The 21,365-nt window shown below is 34.7% G+C and overlaps 1 protein-coding gene across 5 annotated transcripts in view; it reads right to left on the reverse strand.

Moving 5' to 3' along the window:
* The window catches only part of CMTR1 (cap methyltransferase 1), a 392,012-nt gene that overhangs the window by 359,512 nt on the left and 11,135 nt on the right, over nt 1-21,365 (reverse strand). For 4 of the 5 annotated variants that reach the window (XM_053712701.1, XM_053712699.1, XM_053712698.1 and 1 more), the window contains exon 2: nt 8,370-8,485. The exons of the other annotated variant lie outside the window; for it this stretch is intronic. The gene's annotated coding sequence lies outside the window, so the exon portion shown is untranslated. The remainder of the gene's footprint in view (nt 1-8,369; nt 8,486-21,365) is intronic. 5 annotated transcript variants of the gene reach the window in all.

A 21,365-nucleotide genomic window follows, 5' to 3' on the forward strand; every position in this document is an offset into this window, starting at 1 on the left:
TACACAATGTGATAAAGTAATGAGATCTGATTATACCTACAGATATAAGATAAATACACATGTATATGTACACAATGTGATAAAGTAATGAGATCTGATTATACCTACAGATATAAGGTACAGACACATGTATATGTACACAGTGTGATACAGTAATGAGATCTGATTATACCTACAGATATAAGATAAAGACACATGTATATGTACACAGTGTGATAAATTAATGAGATCTGATTATACCTACAGATATAAGATAAAGACACATGTATATGTACACAATGTGATACAGTAATGAGATCTGATTATACCTACAGATATAAGATAAAGACACATGTATATGTACACGGTGTGATACAGTAATGAGATATGATTATACCTACAGATATAAGATATAGACACATGTATATGTACACAGTGTGATACAGTAATGAGATCTGATTATACCTACAGATATAAGATACAGACACATGTATATGTACACATTGTGATACAGTAATGAGATCTGATTATACCTACAGATATAAGGTACAGACACATGTATAGGTACACAATGTGATACAGTAATGAGATCTGATTATACCTACAGATATAAGATACAGACACATGTATATTTACACAGTGTGATACAGTAATGAGGTCTGATTATACCTACAGATATAAGGTACAGACACATGTATATGTACACAGTGTGATACAGTAATGAGATCTGATTATACCTACAGATATAACATAAAGATACATGTATATGTACACAATGTGATAAAGTAATGAGATCTGATTATACCTACAGATATAAGATAAAGACACATGTATATGTACACAATGTGATACAGTAATGAGATCTGATTATACCTACAGATATAAGGTACAGACACATGTATATGTACACAATGTGATAAAGTAATGAGATCTGATTATACCTACAGATATAAGATAAAGACACATGTATATGTACACAATGTGATTCAGTAATGAGATCTGATTATACTACAGATATAAGATACAGACACATGTATATGTACACAGTGTGATACAGTAATGAGATCTGATTATACCTACAGATATAAGATAAAGACACATGTATATGTACACAGTGTGATAAAGTAATGAGATCTGATTAAACCTACAGATATAAGATAAAGACACATGTATATGTACACAATGTGATACAGTAATGAGATCTGATACCTAAAGATATAAGATAAAGATACATGTATATGTACACAATGTGATAAAGTAATGAGATCTGATTATACCTACAGATATAAGATAAAGACACATGTATATGTACACAATGTGATACAGTAATGAGATCTGATTACACCTACAGATATAAGATAAAGACACATGTATATGTACACAATGTGATAAAGTAATGAGATCTGATTATACCTACAGATATAAGATACAGACACATGTATATGTACACAGTGTGATACAGTAATGAGATCTGATTATACCTACAGATATAAGATACAGACACATGTATATGTACACAATGTGATTCAGTAATGAAATCTGATTATACCTACAGATATAAGATACAGACACATGTATATGTACACAATGTGATAAAGTAATGAGATCTGATTATACCTACAGATATAAGATAAAGACACATGTATATGTACACAATGTGACTCAGTAATGAGATCTGATTATACCTACATATATAAGATAAATACACATGTATATGTACACAATGTGATAAAGTAATGAGATCTCATTATACCTACAGATATAAGGTACAGACACATGTATATGTACACAATGTGATAAAGTAATGAGATCTGATTATACCTACAGATATAAGATAAAGACACATGTATATGTACACAATGTGATAAAGTAATGAGATCTGATTATACCTACATATATAAGATAAATACACATGTATATGTACACAATGTGATAAAGTAATGAGATCTCATTATACCTACAGATATAAGGTACAGACACATGTATATGTACACAATGTGATAAAGTAATGAGATCTGATTATACCTACAGATATAAGATAAATACACATGTATATGTACACAATGTGATAAAGTAATGAGATCTCATTATACCTACAGATATAAGGTACAGACACATGTATATGTACACAATGTGATACAGTAATGAGATCTGATTATACCTACAGATATAAGATAAAGACACATGTATATGTACACAATGTGATAAAGTAATGAGATCTCATTATACCTACAGATATAAGGTACAGACACATGTATATGTACACAGTGTGATACAGTAATGAGATCTGATTATACCTACAGATATAAGATAAAGACACATGTATATGTACACAATGTGATAAAGTAATGAGATCTGATTATATCTACAGATATAAGATAAGGACACATGTATATGTAGACAATGTGATACAGTAATGAGATCTGATTATACCTACAGTTATAAGATAAATACACATGTATATGTACACAATGTGATACAGTAATGGGATCTGATTATACCTACAGATATAAGATAAAGACACATGTATATGTACACAGTGTGATACAGTAATGAGATCTGATTATACCTACAGATATAAGATACAGACACATGTATATGTACACACTGTGATACAGTAATGAGATCTGATTATACCTACAGATATAAGATAAATACACATGTATATGTACACAATGTGATAAAGTAATGAGATCTGATTATATCTACAGATATAAGATAAAGACACATGTATATGTACACAATGTGATACAGTAATGAGATCTCATTATACCTACAGATATAAGATAAAGACACATGTATATGTACACAATGTGATAAAGTAATGAGATCTGATTATACCTACAGATATAAGATAAAGACACATGTATATGTACACAATGTGATAAAGTAATGAGATCTCATTATACCTACAGATATAAAATAAAGACACATGTATATGTACACAGTGTGATACAGTAATGAGATCTGATTATACCTACAGATATAAGATAAAGATACATGTATATGTACACAATGTGATACAGTAATGAGATCTGATTATACCTACAGATATAAGATAAAGACACATGTATATGTACACAATGTGATTCAGTAATGAGATCTGATTATACCTACAGATATAAGATAAATACACATGTATATGTACACAATGTGATACAGTAATGAGATCTGATTATACCTACAGATATAAGATAAAGACACATGTATATGTACACAGTGTGATACAGTAATGAGATCTGATTATACCTACAGATATAAGATACAGACACATGTATATGTACACAGTGTGATAAAGTAATGAGATCTGATTATACCTACAGATATAAGATAAAGACACATGTATATGTACACAGTGTGATACAGTAATGAGATCTGATTATACCTACAGATATAAGATAAAGACACATGTATATGTACACAATGTGATACAGTAATGAGATCGGATTATACCTACAGATATAAGATAAAGACACATGTATATGTACACAGTGTGATAAAGTAATGAGATCTGATTAAACCTACAGATATAAGATAAAGACACATGTATATGTACACAATGTGATACAGTAATGAGATCTGATACCTACAGATATAAGATAAAGATACATGTATATGTACACAATGTGATAAAGTAATGAGATCTGATTATACCTACAGATATAAGATAAAGACACATGTATATGTACACAATGTGATTCAGTAATGAGATCTGATTATACCTACATATATAAGATAAATACACATGTATATGTACACAATGTGATAAAGTAATGAGATCTCATTATACCTACAGATATAAGGTACAGACACATGTATATGTACACAATGTGATAAAGTAATGAGATCTGATTATACCTACAGATATAAGATAAATACACATGTATATGTACACAATGTGATAAAGTAATGAGATCTCATTATACCTACAGATATAAGGTACAGACACATGTATATGTACACAGTGTGATACAGTAATGAGATCTGATTATACCTACAGATATAAGATAAAGACACATGTATATGTACACAATGTGATAAAGTAATGAGATCTGATTATACCTACAGATATAAGATAAATACACATGTATATGTACACAATGTGATACAGTAATGGGATCTGATTATACCTACAGATATAAGATAAAGACACATGTATATGTACACAGTGTGATACAGTAATGAGATCTGATTATACCTACAGATATAAGATACAGACACATGTATATGTACACACTGTGATACAGTAATGAGATCTGATTATACCTACAGATATAAGATAAATACACATGTATATGTACACAATGTGATAAAGTAATGAGATCTGATTATATCTACAGATATAAGATAAAGACACATGTATATGTACACAATGTGATAAAGTAATGAGATCTGATTATACCTACATATATAAGATAAATACACATGTATATGTACACAATGTGATACAGTAATGAGATCTGATTATACCTACAGATATAAGATAAAGACACATGTATATGTACACAATGTGATAAAGTAATGAGATCTCATTATACCTACAGATATAAGATAAAGACACATGTATATGTACACAGTGTGATACAGTAATGAGATCTGATTATACCTACAGATATAAGATAAAGATACATGTATATGTACACAATGTGATACAGTAATGAGATCTGATTATACCTACAGATATAAGATAAAGACACATGTATATGTACACAATGTGATTCAGTAATGAGATCTGATTATACCTACAGATATAAGATACAGACACATGTATATGTACACAATGTGATTCAGTAATGAGATCTGATTATACCTACAGATATAAGATAAATACACATGTATATGTACACAATGTGATACAGTAATGAGATCTGATTATACCTACAGATATAAGATAAAGACACATGTATATGTACACAGTGTGATACAGTAATGAGATCTGATTATACCTACAGATATAAGATACAGACACATGTATATGTACACAGTGTGATAAAGTAATGAGATCTGATTATACCTACAGATATAAGATAAAGACACATGTATATGTACACAGTGTGATACAGTAATGAGATCTGATTATACCTACAGATATAAGATACAGACACATGTATATGTACACAATGTGATAAAGTAATGAGATCTGATTATACCTACAGATATAAGGTACAGACACATGTATATGTACACAGTGTGATACAGTAATGAGATCTGATTATACCTACAGATATAAGATAAAGACACATGTATATGTACACAATGTGATAAAGTAATGAGATCTGATTATATCTACAGATATAAGATAAAGACACATGTATATGTAGACAATGTGATACAGTAATGAGATCTGATTATACCTACAGATATAAGATAAATACACATGTATATGTACACAATGTGATACAGTAATGGGATCTGATTATACCTACAGATATAAGATAAAGACACATGTATATGTACACAGTGTGATACAGTAATGAGATCTGATTATACCTACAGATATAAGATACAGACACATGTATATGTACACAATGTGTAATGAGATCTGATTATACCTACAGATATAAGATAAAGATACATGTATATGTACACAATGTGTAATGAGATCTGATTATACCTACAGATATAAGATAAAGATACATGTATATGTACACAATGTGTAATGAGATCTGATTATACCTACAGATATAAGATAAAGAAGCAGGTATATGTACACAATGTGATACAGTAATGAGATCTGATTATATCTACAGATATAAGATACAGACACATGTATATGTACACAATGTGATAAAGTAATGAGATATGATTGTACCTACAGATATAAGATAAAGACACATGTATATGTACACAATGTGATACAGTAATGAGATCTGATTATACCTACAGATATAAGATACAGACACATGTATATGTACACAATGTGATACAGTAATGAGATCTGATTATACCTACAGATATAAGATACAGACACATGTATATGTACACAATGTGATAAAGTAATGAGATCTGATTATACCTACAGATATAAGATAAATACACATGTATATGTACACAATGTGATAAAGTAATGAGATCTGATTATATCTACAGATATAAGATAAAGACACATGTATATGTACACAATGTGATAAAGTAATGAGATCTGATTATACCTACAGATATAAGATAAATACACATGTATATGTACACAATGTGATACAGTAATGAGATCTGATTATACCTACAGATATAAGATAAATACACATGTATATGTACACAATGTGATAAAGTAATGAGATCTGATTATACCTAGAGATATAAGATACAGGCACATGTATATGTACACAATGTGTAATGAGATCTGATTATACCTACAGATATAAGATAAAGATACATGTATATGTACACAATGTGTAATGAGATCTGATTATACCTACAGATATAAGATAAAGATACATGTATATGTACACAATGTGTAATGAGATCTGATTATACCCACAGATATAAGATAAAGAAGCAGGTATATGTACACAATGTGATACAGTAATGAGATCTGATTATATCTACAGATATAAGATACAGACACATGTATATGTACACAATGTGATAAAGTAATGAGATATGATTGTACCTACAGATATAAGATACAGACACATGTATATGTACACAATGTGATACAGTAATGAGATCTGATTATACCTACATATATATGATAAAGATTCATGTATATGTACACAGTGTGATAAAGTAATGAGATCTGATTATACCTACAGATATAAGATACAGACACATGTATATGTACACAATGTGATACAGTAATTAGATCTGATTATACCTACAGATATAAGATAAAGAAGCATGTATATGTACACAATGTGATACAGTAATGAGATCTGATTATACCTACAAGCTCAACCCATTTTATTAGGTTGTGGCTTCAAAACAAAAAAGCAGAGATTGAATATACACAAATAAACCTTAAAAAGCTCATTTTCATACATTTTTTACTCTGCAGTTGGTAAAAAAAGCAATTGTAAACACATTAAGGGAAAAACTATTTTACAGTATACTGTCCCTTTAAATAACCAGAATTTACAAGCGGCTGGTTAATGCTCTCGCAAGCTCGCAGGAGCACTTTGCGCTAAGCACAATTAACCAGAGCTCAGATACAGTAGAATTGCATAATCATCAAGCACATAACAAAATGACAATAAAATAGCACCTATTCTGAACTTTAAATGTGCAGTAGATTTATTCTAAAACATTTCTACATTTGTTTCAATTTGCCGGCGCCCTGTATCATGTGACAGTCATCAGTCAACCACAGGCTCTTAAAACCACATCTCTCACAAAAGTTGATTTTGATGTCCCTTTAAAAGTCATTGTTACTTTGTTGCATGTAACAGTTTTAATTAAAAGGGACACAAGTCAAAATAAACTTTAATGATTCAGTTTTAAGACATTTTCTAATTTACTTCCAATATCAAATTTTGCAGTCTTTTTATACTGACACTTTCTGGGGAACAAGATCCTAAATTGAGAGTAGGCGTCAAATCATTGTCTTTTAATTATGCACTAGCTAATTATGCAAATCTACTGCATTTAGTGGTCCTTTAAACAACTTTAGCATTTTATTGGGGAACATGTGTACTTTTATATCAATGCAAGAGAATGTTTAAAGGGACAGTCAAGTCCAAACAAACCTTTCATGATTTAAATAGAAAATGTAATTTTAAACAACTTTGCAATTTACTTTTACCACCAATTTTGCTTTGTTCTCTTGGTATTCAACTAGAAAGCTAAACCTAGGAGGTTCATATGCTAATTTCTTAGACCTTGAAGACTGCCTCTAATCTGAATGCATTTTGACCACTAGAGGGCATTAGTTCATGTGTTTCACATAGATCACATTGAGCTCATGCCCTTAAAGTTACCCTGGAGTGAGCACTGATTGGCTAAAATGGAGGTCTGTCAAAAGAACTGAATAAGGGGGCAGTTTGCAGAGGCTTAGATACCAGGTTATCACAGAGGTAAAATGTGTATTTCTATAACAGTGTTGGTTATGCAAAACTGGGGGCTATACCCAACAAAGAAACAACCTGACCACCTGGCAACTGGATGTATCGCCCGCTCCTCTCCGGTTCCGCTAGCATACTCATGAGATTATTAGCTAAATCTGATAAATATTCTTTACAATATAACACAGGGATTGGATTCACTCACCAGGAAATAGATTGTTGCTTTAGGATAACAAAACTGAACTTTTGAATATCTAAAGCTTCAAATATTGCAGCAATTTGGATGTCAGACACCATCCAACGGTATCAAAGTGCAACTGATCATTTCTCACAGATAAAGTACAGGACAGAAGCCCTTCAGGTGCCTAATGCAGTAAAAATCAAACCACTTACATGATGCATAAGGGACAGACCAGGTTAGAAAGCCGCACACTTCCACCACCAGGAAGAAGAGACGTTCTGTTCAGGGTATCACCAACACCTAGGTATGTAGAGTGCAGGTTTCACTGCTGGGAAAAGAAAACACATTACAGGAATTAACCACCAAAACAAAGCCAAAGTATTACTCCTGTGATTACAATGTCACATCCTTGTCCCATTTATAAAGTTCTAAGCTTAAAGGGACATGAAACCCCAAATGTTTATTTCATAATTTAGGCAGAGCATAGAATTGTAAACAGCTTTCCAGTTTATTTATATTATCAAATGTGCTTCATACTCTTGGTATCATTTCACTTCTGGTTGCTAACTGAACACGAGGTTAGCCAATGACAATTTGTATATATATGCAGCCACCAATCAGCAGCCACCACCCAGGTGCTTTGCTGCTCCTGAGCTTATCTAGATAAACCTTTCGACAAAGGATAACAAGTAAATTGGAAAGTTGTTTAAAATTGTATTGTCTGTCTAAATCCTGACTGTCTAATTATGACTTTCCCTTTAAAGCTGTCACAAACAAGAACAAGCCATGTGTAACCAGAATAGATGGTTTTATGCATAATGTGACAAGGCTGTATGTTGTATAGGCCCAAGTCGTGTTAACCTTCTTACAAATGCAGTATTTCCTATGAAGCAGATCACCTATCATTAAAGGGACAGTCAAGTTAAAAAAAAAAATCTTTCATGATTTAAATAGGGCATGTAATTTTAAACAACTTTCCAATTTACTTTTATCACCAATTTTGCTTTGTTCTCTTGGTATTCTTAGTTGAAAGCTAAACCTAAGGAGGTTCATATGCTAATTTATTAGACCTTGAAGGCCGCCTCTAATCTGAAAGCATTTGACAGTTTTTAACCACTAGAGGGTGTTAGTTCATGTGTTTCATATAGATAACATTGAGCTCACGGATGTTAAGCTCCTAGGAGTAAGCACTGATTGGCTCAAATGCAAGTCTGTCAAAAGAAATGAAATAAGGGGCAGTTTGCAGAGGCATAGATACAAGGTAATTACAGAGGTAAAAAGGGTATTATTATAACTGTGTTGGTTATGCAAAACTATGGACTGGGTAATAAAGGGATTATCTACCTTTTTAAACAACAAACATTCGGATCCAATTTTGGGGAAATTATTGGAAGACAGAGTACAAGTGGGCTATAGACGAACGAAAAATCTAAAAGACTTGGTTAGTCCAAGTCATTTTCAAGGCCCTAAAACAAGAAATGCCTTTAAACCAGGTACATACAAATGTGGTACATGTAGCACCTGTAGCTTCATGTTGAAGATGGATTCTGTCACTGACAGATTTGATAAAAAGCACAAAATCCACAAATATATAAATTGTCATACAGAAGGGGTCATCTATGCCCTCCAATGTAAATGTAAGAAATATTACGTTGGAATGACATCAAGAAAAATAAGAACCAGACTTCAGGAGCACCTGAGGAATATTAAAAACGCTGATAAGGACCTCAAAGAAGGCAAAAAAATTACTTCTGTGGCCAGACACTTCCTCAATCATCATCAATCAAGACAAAATGAAGTAAAATGCTTTGGCCTACAGAAAATCTCCCTAGGTATTCGGGGAGGTGACCTGGAAACAAGATTATTACAAGCAGAGACAAAATGGATATTCTTGCTTAACAGTGTTCAACCACATGGACTTAATGAACAAAATAATTTCAGTTCTTTTCTTTAAAGTGTAACAAATCTATATAAAATTTCTTCAAAATACAAGAATTATAAATGAATACACTCTTGAAACTTAAATTTCAATAAACAAAACAGGTAGAAGACAACTACCAATATAAAGTAGAAAGTTAAAATAATAAGCAAAATATCAATAACAGCAAATATGAATCATACTATTCTATATCAAACAGAATATTTTTTAGTAGGTATGAAATAAAATAGGAACGCATAACAATAGATTTTAACAAGCACAACAGCTTTAATAATGAATCAAACAAAAGAAGATTAATGAATTCAAGGAGCCATGAGCTAGGACATAATTCAGAAGGAACCACCATGTCCACAATGGACCACCATATATATTATAGATATAAAGCTGGAACAAATATGATTCTAACAGAATCATAACCACCATATTCCTGACTACTGTAGCCAGTGATAATTAAAATAATATAAGTCCATATAGGGCATACAATTAATGAGAATACAAATATTGTAATGGAACCATAACCACCAAACACCTGTCTACTGTGGCCAGGATCATAACCACCCAAAACCTGACTACTGTAGCCAGTGATAATTTAATCGATATATTTCCCCAAATGGCATAAAATTAAAGATAATACAAATATCATAATCAGGAAATGCAAGATCAAGCATTATCCTTTGACACAGTGGTAAATATTACAAAATATAATAATGACAAATCGATTTACAACTAGAGACACCGTAACCTAAATATACTATAGCACTTTTTCTTGTATGATCACACACTCTCGTTCCTTTTTAATTAATTTTTTCATTCCCTCCCTTTCCCACTTTTTTATTATTCGTCCTTTTGTCGATCTGATCACCCCTTTAATTAATTATTTGAGATTTTCAGGACATTAACACCAATCACTAACACACACTTCACCCACAGGGGTACCCACCAATAATCACGTCACATTTTCCCCTTAATATACGTTTACAGAGGTACTTGAATCACAGAATTATATAAAGTTTATTACATTTCTAATAGCCACATAAATTTATAACATATTATATTTTCTCTTACTTACACCCTGGTGCACACTCTAATTAACACTATGCACTATTTTCAACACTCGGTTAAATAAACATGTATATAAGTTCTATTTATTTATTTTTTAAGGATTCATTCAAGCACAATAACGGCACCTTTAGGCTACATCAATATCAGAATAAATAAGAAACCTAAGGTATACAGTTTCCAATTTTTAATCTTTGATTCAAAGCTCAGGTCCCTATAATAAAATTGGCATTCTGCTAATGACTTCTTCTTCTTTTGACGAATAACAATACTTCATTGTCTGCATAAGCACTAATGGAGTTAACTCATTGAGTTCCTTCGAAAAAACCTACAATAATATTTTGGCAAGTTAAAGTATATCAACCGTGCAATTTATCCAAGATATTAATCTTGTTTTGATCAAGGCTACCGTTAACTGTCAAACGTTAATTGTAGATGAAAATAATTCCAGCCAGATAGGCACTAGTAAAACTTAGTGTCAAATACACGCCTCTCAAAAAACTACATTACCCAGAAGACTTGTAACTTAATGACAATTATTCCACCTGTACAGTTACTTCCCATTGGATGGAGCTAACTACCAACCGGGTTTATAAGGCGTATGCAAACAGTGCAATCGCGATAACCCTTTGAAAAAGCCGTGTTAGACGGCGAAACATGTTAGGGATTTAGGGAAATGGTGAGGAGTCATTGCGAGCTCCTGTATTTTTAGAAGCTAACCATCACTAGTGCTAAATGTAAACCAGTTATTTAATTGAGGCTATATACTTGGGTCTTTATTAAATTGATACGAAAATATGGGAGGACAGTGGTATTAAAGGCTGGCATAAGGTTAATAAAATACTGGCTACTTTCTAAATTACAATTACCGCTTGTGTGCGAGACTGCACTAACGGTCAGATAATTTAAACACGAAAGCGCCAAAAGTAGATAAGTTTGATATCGGGTTTCACTCGCCAGCTTACAACCAGTAAAAAAACTGCTTTATACCATTACAACAATAACACTTACTAACACCGCACCGGTGGGAGATATTTTACAGTAAAAAACTGGCTTTATACCGTTATAACAACAATGTTTACTAACACAAAAGTGGTGGGAGATATTTCACAGTAATAAAACTGACTTTATATCGTTATAATAATAACGCTTACCAACAAAGTAGTGGTGGGAGTTATTTCACAGGAGAGTAACACTGTGACATGAAAATGTATAAATATTATTGAATCTCAATCATTCAAAATCTAGATACCGTGTACTAACAGAGTATCAGTGTGTGTTGTTTCTAAGGATACCAACACTGTGACTTTCACATGTATATAAATAATAGAGTCTTAGATATTTCGCAATTAAGATATAGCTAATATACTATTGGATAATATGACTAATAGAGGACACCAGGAATGTTCTATTGCATGTTAAAAAACCATACAACTTTAACTGAAAAGTTGCAGGTAGTTCCTTTAGTAATTGAATTACAGAATATAGAAACAGGTCATTTAACAACATTGAGTATAATATACAATCGACAAAGCACTCATATGTGAACATAAATCAATAAATAAACCATTCACCCCTATATGGTGATACAACAATTAAATTCACATATTTATTCAAAGCCTGATGTGCCTAAAATTTAATTACAAAACTGTACCCTCAATAGATGAACTGTGATATCAGATGCAATCAATGTTTACATAAGCACATTTGAAAATGTTACAATGTAATAAAATATGTAATACATATTACTGCATCAATTGAACTTGGAACTAAATATCTATAACCAATAAGTTATATAATTCAACTGAACTCTATAGAAATAACTCTATTAACCACACTATACAATCAAACTCCCAGTCACAACCAAGTATATGTATGAAACTACTTTTACTGGGTGACATTAATTTATAATCGCAGTTTGTGAGATTCTGACAACCAATATTGTTATATAGCTAATATACCAAACTACGTGTTATCATGTAAGCCCTGTTTGAATAAGCAGGTCAGTAATATAATACACACACTAACTCTGGTATCAACACCTTATGATATACTGCACCTATAGGTGGCATAATTCATGAGTAGATTTACAGTATAGGATTTATGATATACCTCAATCAATTTAGCACCACTATATATGGTGCCTATCAGACTAGCTTTGAGAGAACACACCAAAGTGTTAACCCCAACTTTCCGGAGTCAATTTTATTAAATCCCACCTTTAGTAACCACTTCACAGTTATAATACTACTCTAACGGTTCCAATTTGAATGAAGGGATATTGAATCCCAAGGCACTTTATATCTAGAAATCTCAAGTAAGCTGTAGTTCGTACTTTCATACAAACACAGGGGCACTATACGTATTAAACACTGAATACTGATCAGGACTCTGTTTACAAGTACATTTAACCCCCTGTTGGTTGTATCTATACTACACGACCTCCCTCTCAGAGACTAAAATATATATAGAGAGACTCTTACCCTGGTATTATTAGCCTTCTTTATTATTCTATATAATCTTACTTAGCACATATTTTGGTTAAGTGTTTTTAATACATTTTTTGTTTTCCGCAAATTTTAGCACTGTGTATTAATAAACGTTAAGTTTTAAATTTAGTTAGGTTTAGTATATTTGGAGACTAGTGTTGCACCACTTTGAGCCTTGTGATTAATTAAATCATATCATTACAAGCTCTCGAGTGCTACAAGTGTACTCTTTTCTGTGGTTATCCCTTTAACCACATCCAGCCTTCATAACAAACATTCTGGTGTTGACTGTCCCTTTAAACCAATGTTACTGATATCAGTTTTCAGCACATCTCCTGCTCTGTGAGCTTTCTAGTATCTATATATAGTTGACATACAGTCCCTGCTACAATAGGTGGTGCAAAATCCCTGTGTGAATAAGAAAATGTGCTAATTATTCCTACATTTCTGCATAAATACAGTTATGCAAAGGTTAACAAATCATAAAAAGCGTATAAGAATGTAGATGCAGCCAATACAATTTTTTTTTTAGAACAGGAAAGGATTGTGGGAGAAAGGTATCTTCTAAATATGGCTATTTTAGCCGCACGAAATTTAATATTCAAAAAATGGAAACAAAAAGAGGCCCCAAGTTTAGTTGAATTTATTAATATTATCAAATTACAGACGATTATAGAACGCCAAGATATGAAAATAAGATCAGAAAAACAATACAGAAAATTCTTCCTCAAATGGAAAAGTCTCATCTGTTCATGGTCCTTGCCACGCACAGCGACAATTTGTAGAGCCGATTAAACACGCAATACCATTTATTAATTTAGTTGTGGCAGAACTTTTACCATCAAACTGGTTAAACAATTAATGCTCTAATTGCGGTGGAAAAGGAGAATTGTTTTCTTTTTTTTTCTCCTTTTTTTTCTCTTTTTAGGGTCATCGAAGTTTAAACAACTATTTGTGTCGGCACACCATATGCAAACTATTGTTAGAATTGGAAAATTTGATTTAAATTAGACGACTATTGGCATGAAATGTAGTTCAAGTTATTATTGAAATGTACTCTTGATACAATGAGCTGTCGTTAATGAAATGTATTATTTTTGCTTTTTCTTCTGACCTTTATGTTTTCTTGTTGAAAATCAAAAAATAAAGTAAAAAAAAAAAAAAAAAAGAATGTAGATATTTTTTAGGAACATTTGGGAAAGGAACTCACAGAAACATTCCATGGAAGGTTGTGCACCTTATGTATGTGTGCGTATACAAAGCTTCCATAAGACTGCTTGTGGAAAGGAGCTCACAGAAACATTCCATGGAAGGTTGTGCACCTTATGTAGGTGTGCGTATACAAAGCTTCCATAAGACTGCTTGTGGAGAGGAACTCACAGAAACATTCCATGGAAGGTTGTGCACCTTATGTAGGTGTGCGTATACAAAGCTTCCATAAGACTGCTTGTGGAGAGGAACTCACAGAAACATTCCATGGAAGGTCGTGCACCTTATGTATGTGTGGGTATACAAAGCTTCCATAAGACTGCTTGTGGAGAGGAACTCACAGAAACATTCCATGGAAGGTTGTGCACCTTATGTATGTGTGCGTATACAAAGCTTCCATAAGACTGCTTGTGGAAAGGAGCTCACAGAAACATTCCATGGAAGGTTGTGCACCTTATGTATGTGTGCGTATACAAAGCTTCCATAAGACTGCTTGTGGAAAGGAACTCACAGAAACATTCCATAGAAGGTTGTGCACCTTATGTATGTGTGCGTATACAAAGCTTCCATAAGACTGCTTGTGGAAAGGAGCTCACAGAAACATTCCATAGAAGGTTGTGCACCTTATGTATGTGTGCGTATACAAAGCTTCCATAAGACTGCTTGTGGAGAGGAACTCACAGAAACATTCCATGGAAGGTTGTGCACCTTATGTATGTGTGCGTATACAAAGCTTCCATAAGACTGCTTGTGGAGAGGAACTCACAGAAACATTCCATGGAAGGTTGTGCACCTTATGTATGTGTGCGTATACAAAGCTTCCATAAGACTGCTTGTGGAGAGGAACTCACAGAAACATTCCATGGAAGGTTGTGCACCTTATGTATGTGTGCGTATACAAAGCTTCCATAAGACTGCTTGTGGAGAGGAACTCACAGAAACATTCCATGGAAGGTTGTGCACCTTATGTATGTGTGCGTATACAAAGCTTCCATAAGACTGCTTGTGGAAAGGAACTCACAGAAACATTCCATGGAAGGATGTGCACCTTATGTATGTGTGCGTATAGAAAGCTTCCATAAGACTGCTTGTGGAAAGGAACAAAAAGATTTATTAAAGGGATATCAAACACAGTTGTTTTCTTTCATGATTCAGATACAGCAGCAATTTAAAGCATCTTTCTAATTTACTCCTATTATCAATTTTTCTTCTCTTTGTATCTTTATTTGAAAAGGCAGGAAAGTACGATTAGGAGTCGGCCCATTTTTGATTCAGCTGGGTAGCACTTACTGATTGGTGACTACAGTTTTGAACAGCTAGACAGTGCTAGGTCATGTGTGCCATACAGAGAACATTGTGCTCAAATGAATCATACATATAAAGTAAAGGTAATAAATAATTATACAAATACAGATTGCAAAAGGAACTCATAGGAAACACACAAATAGTGTACATGGAGACTAGTACCCTCAAAACTGTACAGATATTATGTGTGTGTTTGTGATGCAGGTCTACAGGGAGTGCAGAATTATTAGGCAAATGAGTATTTTGACCACATCATCCTCTTTATGCATGTTGTCTTACTCCAAGCTGTATAGGCTTGAAAGCCTACTACCAATTAAGCATATTAGGTGATGTGCATCTCTGTAATGAGAAGGGGTGTGGTCTAATGAGATCAACACCCTATATCAGGTGTGCATAATTATTAGGCAACTTCCTTTCCTTTGGCAAAATGGGTCAAAAGAAGGACTTGACAGGCTCAGAAAAGTCAAAAATAGTGAGATATCTTGCAGAGGGATGCAGCACTCTTAAAATTGCAAAGCTTCTGAAGCGTGATCATCGAACAATCAAGCGTTTCATTCAAAATAGTCAACAGGGTCGCAAGAAGCGTGTGGAAAAACCAAGGCGCAAAATAACTGCCCATGAACTGAGAAAAGTCAAGCGTGCAGCTGCCAAGATGCCACTTGCCACCAGTTTGGCCATATTTCATCACTGGAGTGCCCAAAAGCACAAGGTGTGCAATACTCAGAGACATGACCAAGGTAAGAAAGGCTGAAAGACGACCACCACTGAACAAGACACACAAGCTGAAACGTCAAGACTGGGCCAAGAAATATCTCAAGACTGATTTTTCTAAGGTTTTATGGACTGATGAAATGAGAGTGAGTCTTGATGGGCCAGATGGATGGGCCCGTGGCTGGATTGGTAAAGGGCAGAGAGCTCCAGTCCGACTCAGACGCCAGCAAGGTGGAGGTGGAGTACTGGTTTGGGCTGGTATCATCAAAGATGAGCTTGTGGGGCCTTTTCGGGTTGAGGATGGAGTCAAGCTCAACTCCCAGTCCTACTGCCAGTTTCTGGAAGACACCTTCGTCAAGCAGTGGTACAGGAAGAAGTCTGCATCCTTCAAGAAAAACATGATTTTCATGCAGGACAATGCTCCATCACACGCATCAAAGTACTCCACAGCGTGGCTGGCAAGAAAGGGTATAAAAGAAGAAAATCTAATGACATGGCCTCCTTGTTCACCTGATCTGAACCACATTGAGAACCTGTGGTCCATCATCAAATGTGAGATTTACAAGGAGGGAAAACAGTACACTTCTCTGAACAGTGTCTTGGAGGCTGTGGTTGCTGCTGCACGCAATGTTGATGGTGAACAGATCAAAACACTGACAGAATCCATGGATGGCAGGCTTTTGAGTGTTCTTGCAAAGAAAGGTGGCTATATTGGTCACTGATTTGTTTTTGTTTTGTTTTTGAATGTCAGAAATGTATATTTGTGAATGTTGAGATGTTATATTGGTTTCACTGGTAAAAATAAATAATTGAAATGGGTATATATTTGTTTTTTGTTAAGTTGCCTAATAATTATGCACAGTAATAGTCACCTGCACACACAGATATCCCCCTAAAATAGCTATAACTAAAAATAAACTAAAAACTACTTCCAAAACTATTCAGCTTTGATATTAATGAGTTTTTGGGTTCATTGAGAACATGGTTGTTGTTCAATAATAAAATTAATCCTCAAAAATACAACTTGCCTAATAATTCTGCACTCCCTGTAGGCTCTGTTACACAGTGATACTCAGGGGTACTCAGTGAGCAATCAGTAAAAATGAGAATGTTTAGTTACTCAGTGATACACAGGGGTACTCAGTGAGCAATCAGTAAAAATGAGAATGTTTGGTTACTCAGTGATACACAGAGAAACTTAGCAATGGGCAATAAGTACAGTGCTATACAGGGGCAGTAAAAGACTCTTGTGTGTGATATACAGTACCAAGTACAGTGTGCGTATAATAGGGGGTTGTAATGTGATATACAGTGCTATACAGGGGTAGTAAAGGGCTCTTGCGTGTGATGTACAGTACCAAGTACAGTGTATGTATAACAGGGGGTTGTAATGTGATATACAGGGTAGTAAAGGACTCTGGTGTGTGATGTACAGTACCAAGTACAGTGTATGTATAACAGGGGGTTGTAATGTGATATACAGGGTAGTAAAGGACTCTGGCGTGTGATGTACAGTACCAAGCACAGTGTATGTATAACAGGGGTTGTAATGTGATATACGGGGGCAGTAAAGGACTCTTGTGTGTGATGTACAGTACCAAATACAGTGTATGTATAACAGGAGGTTGTAATGTGATACACAGTGATATACGGGGACAGTAAAGGACTCTTGTGTGTGATGTACAGTACCAAATACAGTGTATGTATAACAGGAGGTTGTAATGTGATATACAGTGATATACAGGGGTAGTAAATGGCTCTTGCATGTGATTTACAGTACCAAGTACAGTGTATGTATAACAGGGGGTTGTAATGTGATATACAGTGCTATACAGGGGCAGTAAAGGACTCTGGTGTGTGATGTACAGTACCAGGTACTGTGTACGTATAATAGGGGGTTGTAATGTGATATACAGTGATATACAGGGGTAGTAAAGGACTCTTGTGTGTGATGTACAGTACCAAGTACAGTGTATGTATAACAGGGGGTTGTAATGTGATATACAGTGATATACAGGGGCAGTAAATGACTCTTGTGTGGGATGTACAGTACCAAGTACAGTGTATGTATAACAGGAGGTTGTAATGTGATATACAGTGATATACAGGGGCAGTAAATGACTCTTGTGTGGGATGTACAGTACCAAGTACAGTGTATGTATAACAGGAGGTTGTAATGTGATATACAGGGTAGTAAAGGGCTCTTGCGTGTGATGTACAGTACCAAGTACAGTGTATGTATAACAGGAGGTTGTAATGTGATATACAGTGATATACAGGGGTAGTAAAGGGCTCTTGTGTGTGATGTACAGTACCAAGTACAGTGTATGTATAACAGGGGTTGTAATGTGATATACAGTGCTATACAGGGGCAGTAAAGGACTCGTGTGTGATGTACAGTACCAAGTACAGTGTATGTATAACAGGAGGTTGTAATGTGATATACAGGGTAGAAAAGGGCTCTTGCGTGTGATGTACAGTACCAAGTACAGTGTATGTATAACAGGAGGTTGTAATGTGAGTGCAGAATTATTAGGCAAATGAGTATTTTGACCACATCATCCTCTTTATGCATGTTGTCTTACTCCAAGCTGTATAGGCTCGAAAGCCTACTACCAATTAAGCATATTAGGTGATGTGCATCTCTGTAATGAGAAGGGGTGTGGTCTAATGACATCAACACCCTATATCAGGTGTGCATAATTATTAGGCAACTTCCTTTCCTTTGGCAAAATGGGTCAAAAGAAGGACTTGACAGGCTCAGAAAAGTCAAAAATAGTGAGATATCTTGCAGAGGGATGCAGCACTCTTAAAATTGCAAAGCTTCTGAAGCGTGATCATCGAACAATCAAGCGTTTCATTCAAAATAGTCAACAGGGTCGCAAGAAGCGTGTGGAAAAGGCGCAAAATAACTGCCCATGAACTGAGAAAAGTCAAGCGTGCAGCTGCCAAGATGCCACTTGCCACCAGTTTGGCCATATTTCATCACTGGAGTGCCCAAAAGCACAAGGTGTGCAATACTCAGAGACATGGCCAAGGTAAGAAAGGTTGAAAGACGACCACCACTGAACAAGACACACAAGCTGAAACGTCAAGACTGGGCCAAGAAATATCTCAAGACTGATTTTTCTAAGGTTTTATGGACTGATGAAATGAGAGTGAGTCTTGATGGGCCAGATGGATGGGCCCGTGGCTGGATTGGTAAAGGGCAGAGAGCTCCAGTCCGACTCAGACGCCAGCAAGGTGGAGGTGGAGCACTGGTTTGGGCTGGTATCATCAAAGATGAGCTTGTGGGGCCTTTTCGGGTTGAGGATGGAGTCAAGCTCAACTCCCAGTCCTACTGCCAGTTTCTGGAAGACACCTTCTTCAAGCAGTGGTACAGGAAGAAGTCTGCATCCTTCAAGAAAAACATGATTTTCATGCAGGACAATGCTCCATCACACGCGTCCAAGTACTCCACAGCGTGGCTGTCAAGAAAGGGTATAAAAGAAGAAAATCTAATGGCATGGCCTCCTTGTTCACCTGATCTGAACCCCATTGAGAACCTGTGGTCCATCATCAAATGTGAGATTTACAAGGAGGGAAAACAGTACACCTCTCTGAACAGTGTCTGGGAGGCTGTGGTTGCTGCTGCACGCAATGTTGATGGTGAACAGATCAAAACACTGACAGAATCCATGGAAGGCTTTTGAGTGTCCTTGCAAAGAAAGGTGGCTATATTGGTCACTGATTTGTTTTTGTTTTTGAATGTCAGAAATGTATATTTGTATATTTGTGAATGTTGAGATGTTATATTGGTTTCACTGGTAAAAATAAATAATTGAAATGGGTATATATTTGTTTTTTGTTAAGTTGCCTAATAATTATGCACAGTAATAGTCACCTGCACACACAGATATCCCCCTAAAATAGCTATAACTAAAAACAAACTAAAAACTACTTCCAAAACTATTCAGCTTTGATATTAATGAGTTTTTTTGGGTTCATTGAGAACATGGTTGTTGTTCAATAATAAAATAATCCTCAAAAATACAACTTGCCTAATAATTCTGCACTCCCTGTACAGGGGTAGTAAAGGGCTCTTGCGTGTGATGTACAGTACCAAGTACAGTGTATGTATAACAGGGGTTGTAATGTGATATACAGGGTAGTAAAGGGCTCTTGCGTGTGATGTACAGTACCAAGTACAGTGTATGTATAACAGGAGGTTGTAATGTGATATACAGTGATATACAGGGGTAGTAAAGGACTCTTGTGTGTTATGTACAGTACCAAGTACAGTGTATGTATAACAGGAGGTTGTAATGTGATATACAGTGCTATACAGGGGTAGTAAAGGACTCTTGTGTGTGATGTACAGTACCAAGTACAGTGTATGTATAACAGGAGGTTGTAATGTGATATACAGTGCTATACAGGGGCAGTAAAGGACTCTTGTGTGTGATGTACAGTACCAAGTACAGTGTATGTATAACAGGGCGTTGTAATGTGATATA

The sequence above is a fragment of the Bombina bombina genome, chromosome 4, assembly GCF_027579735.1.
Source record: "Bombina bombina isolate aBomBom1 chromosome 4, aBomBom1.pri, whole genome shotgun sequence".
NCBI lineage: Eukaryota > Metazoa > Chordata > Amphibia > Anura > Bombinatoridae > Bombina > Bombina bombina.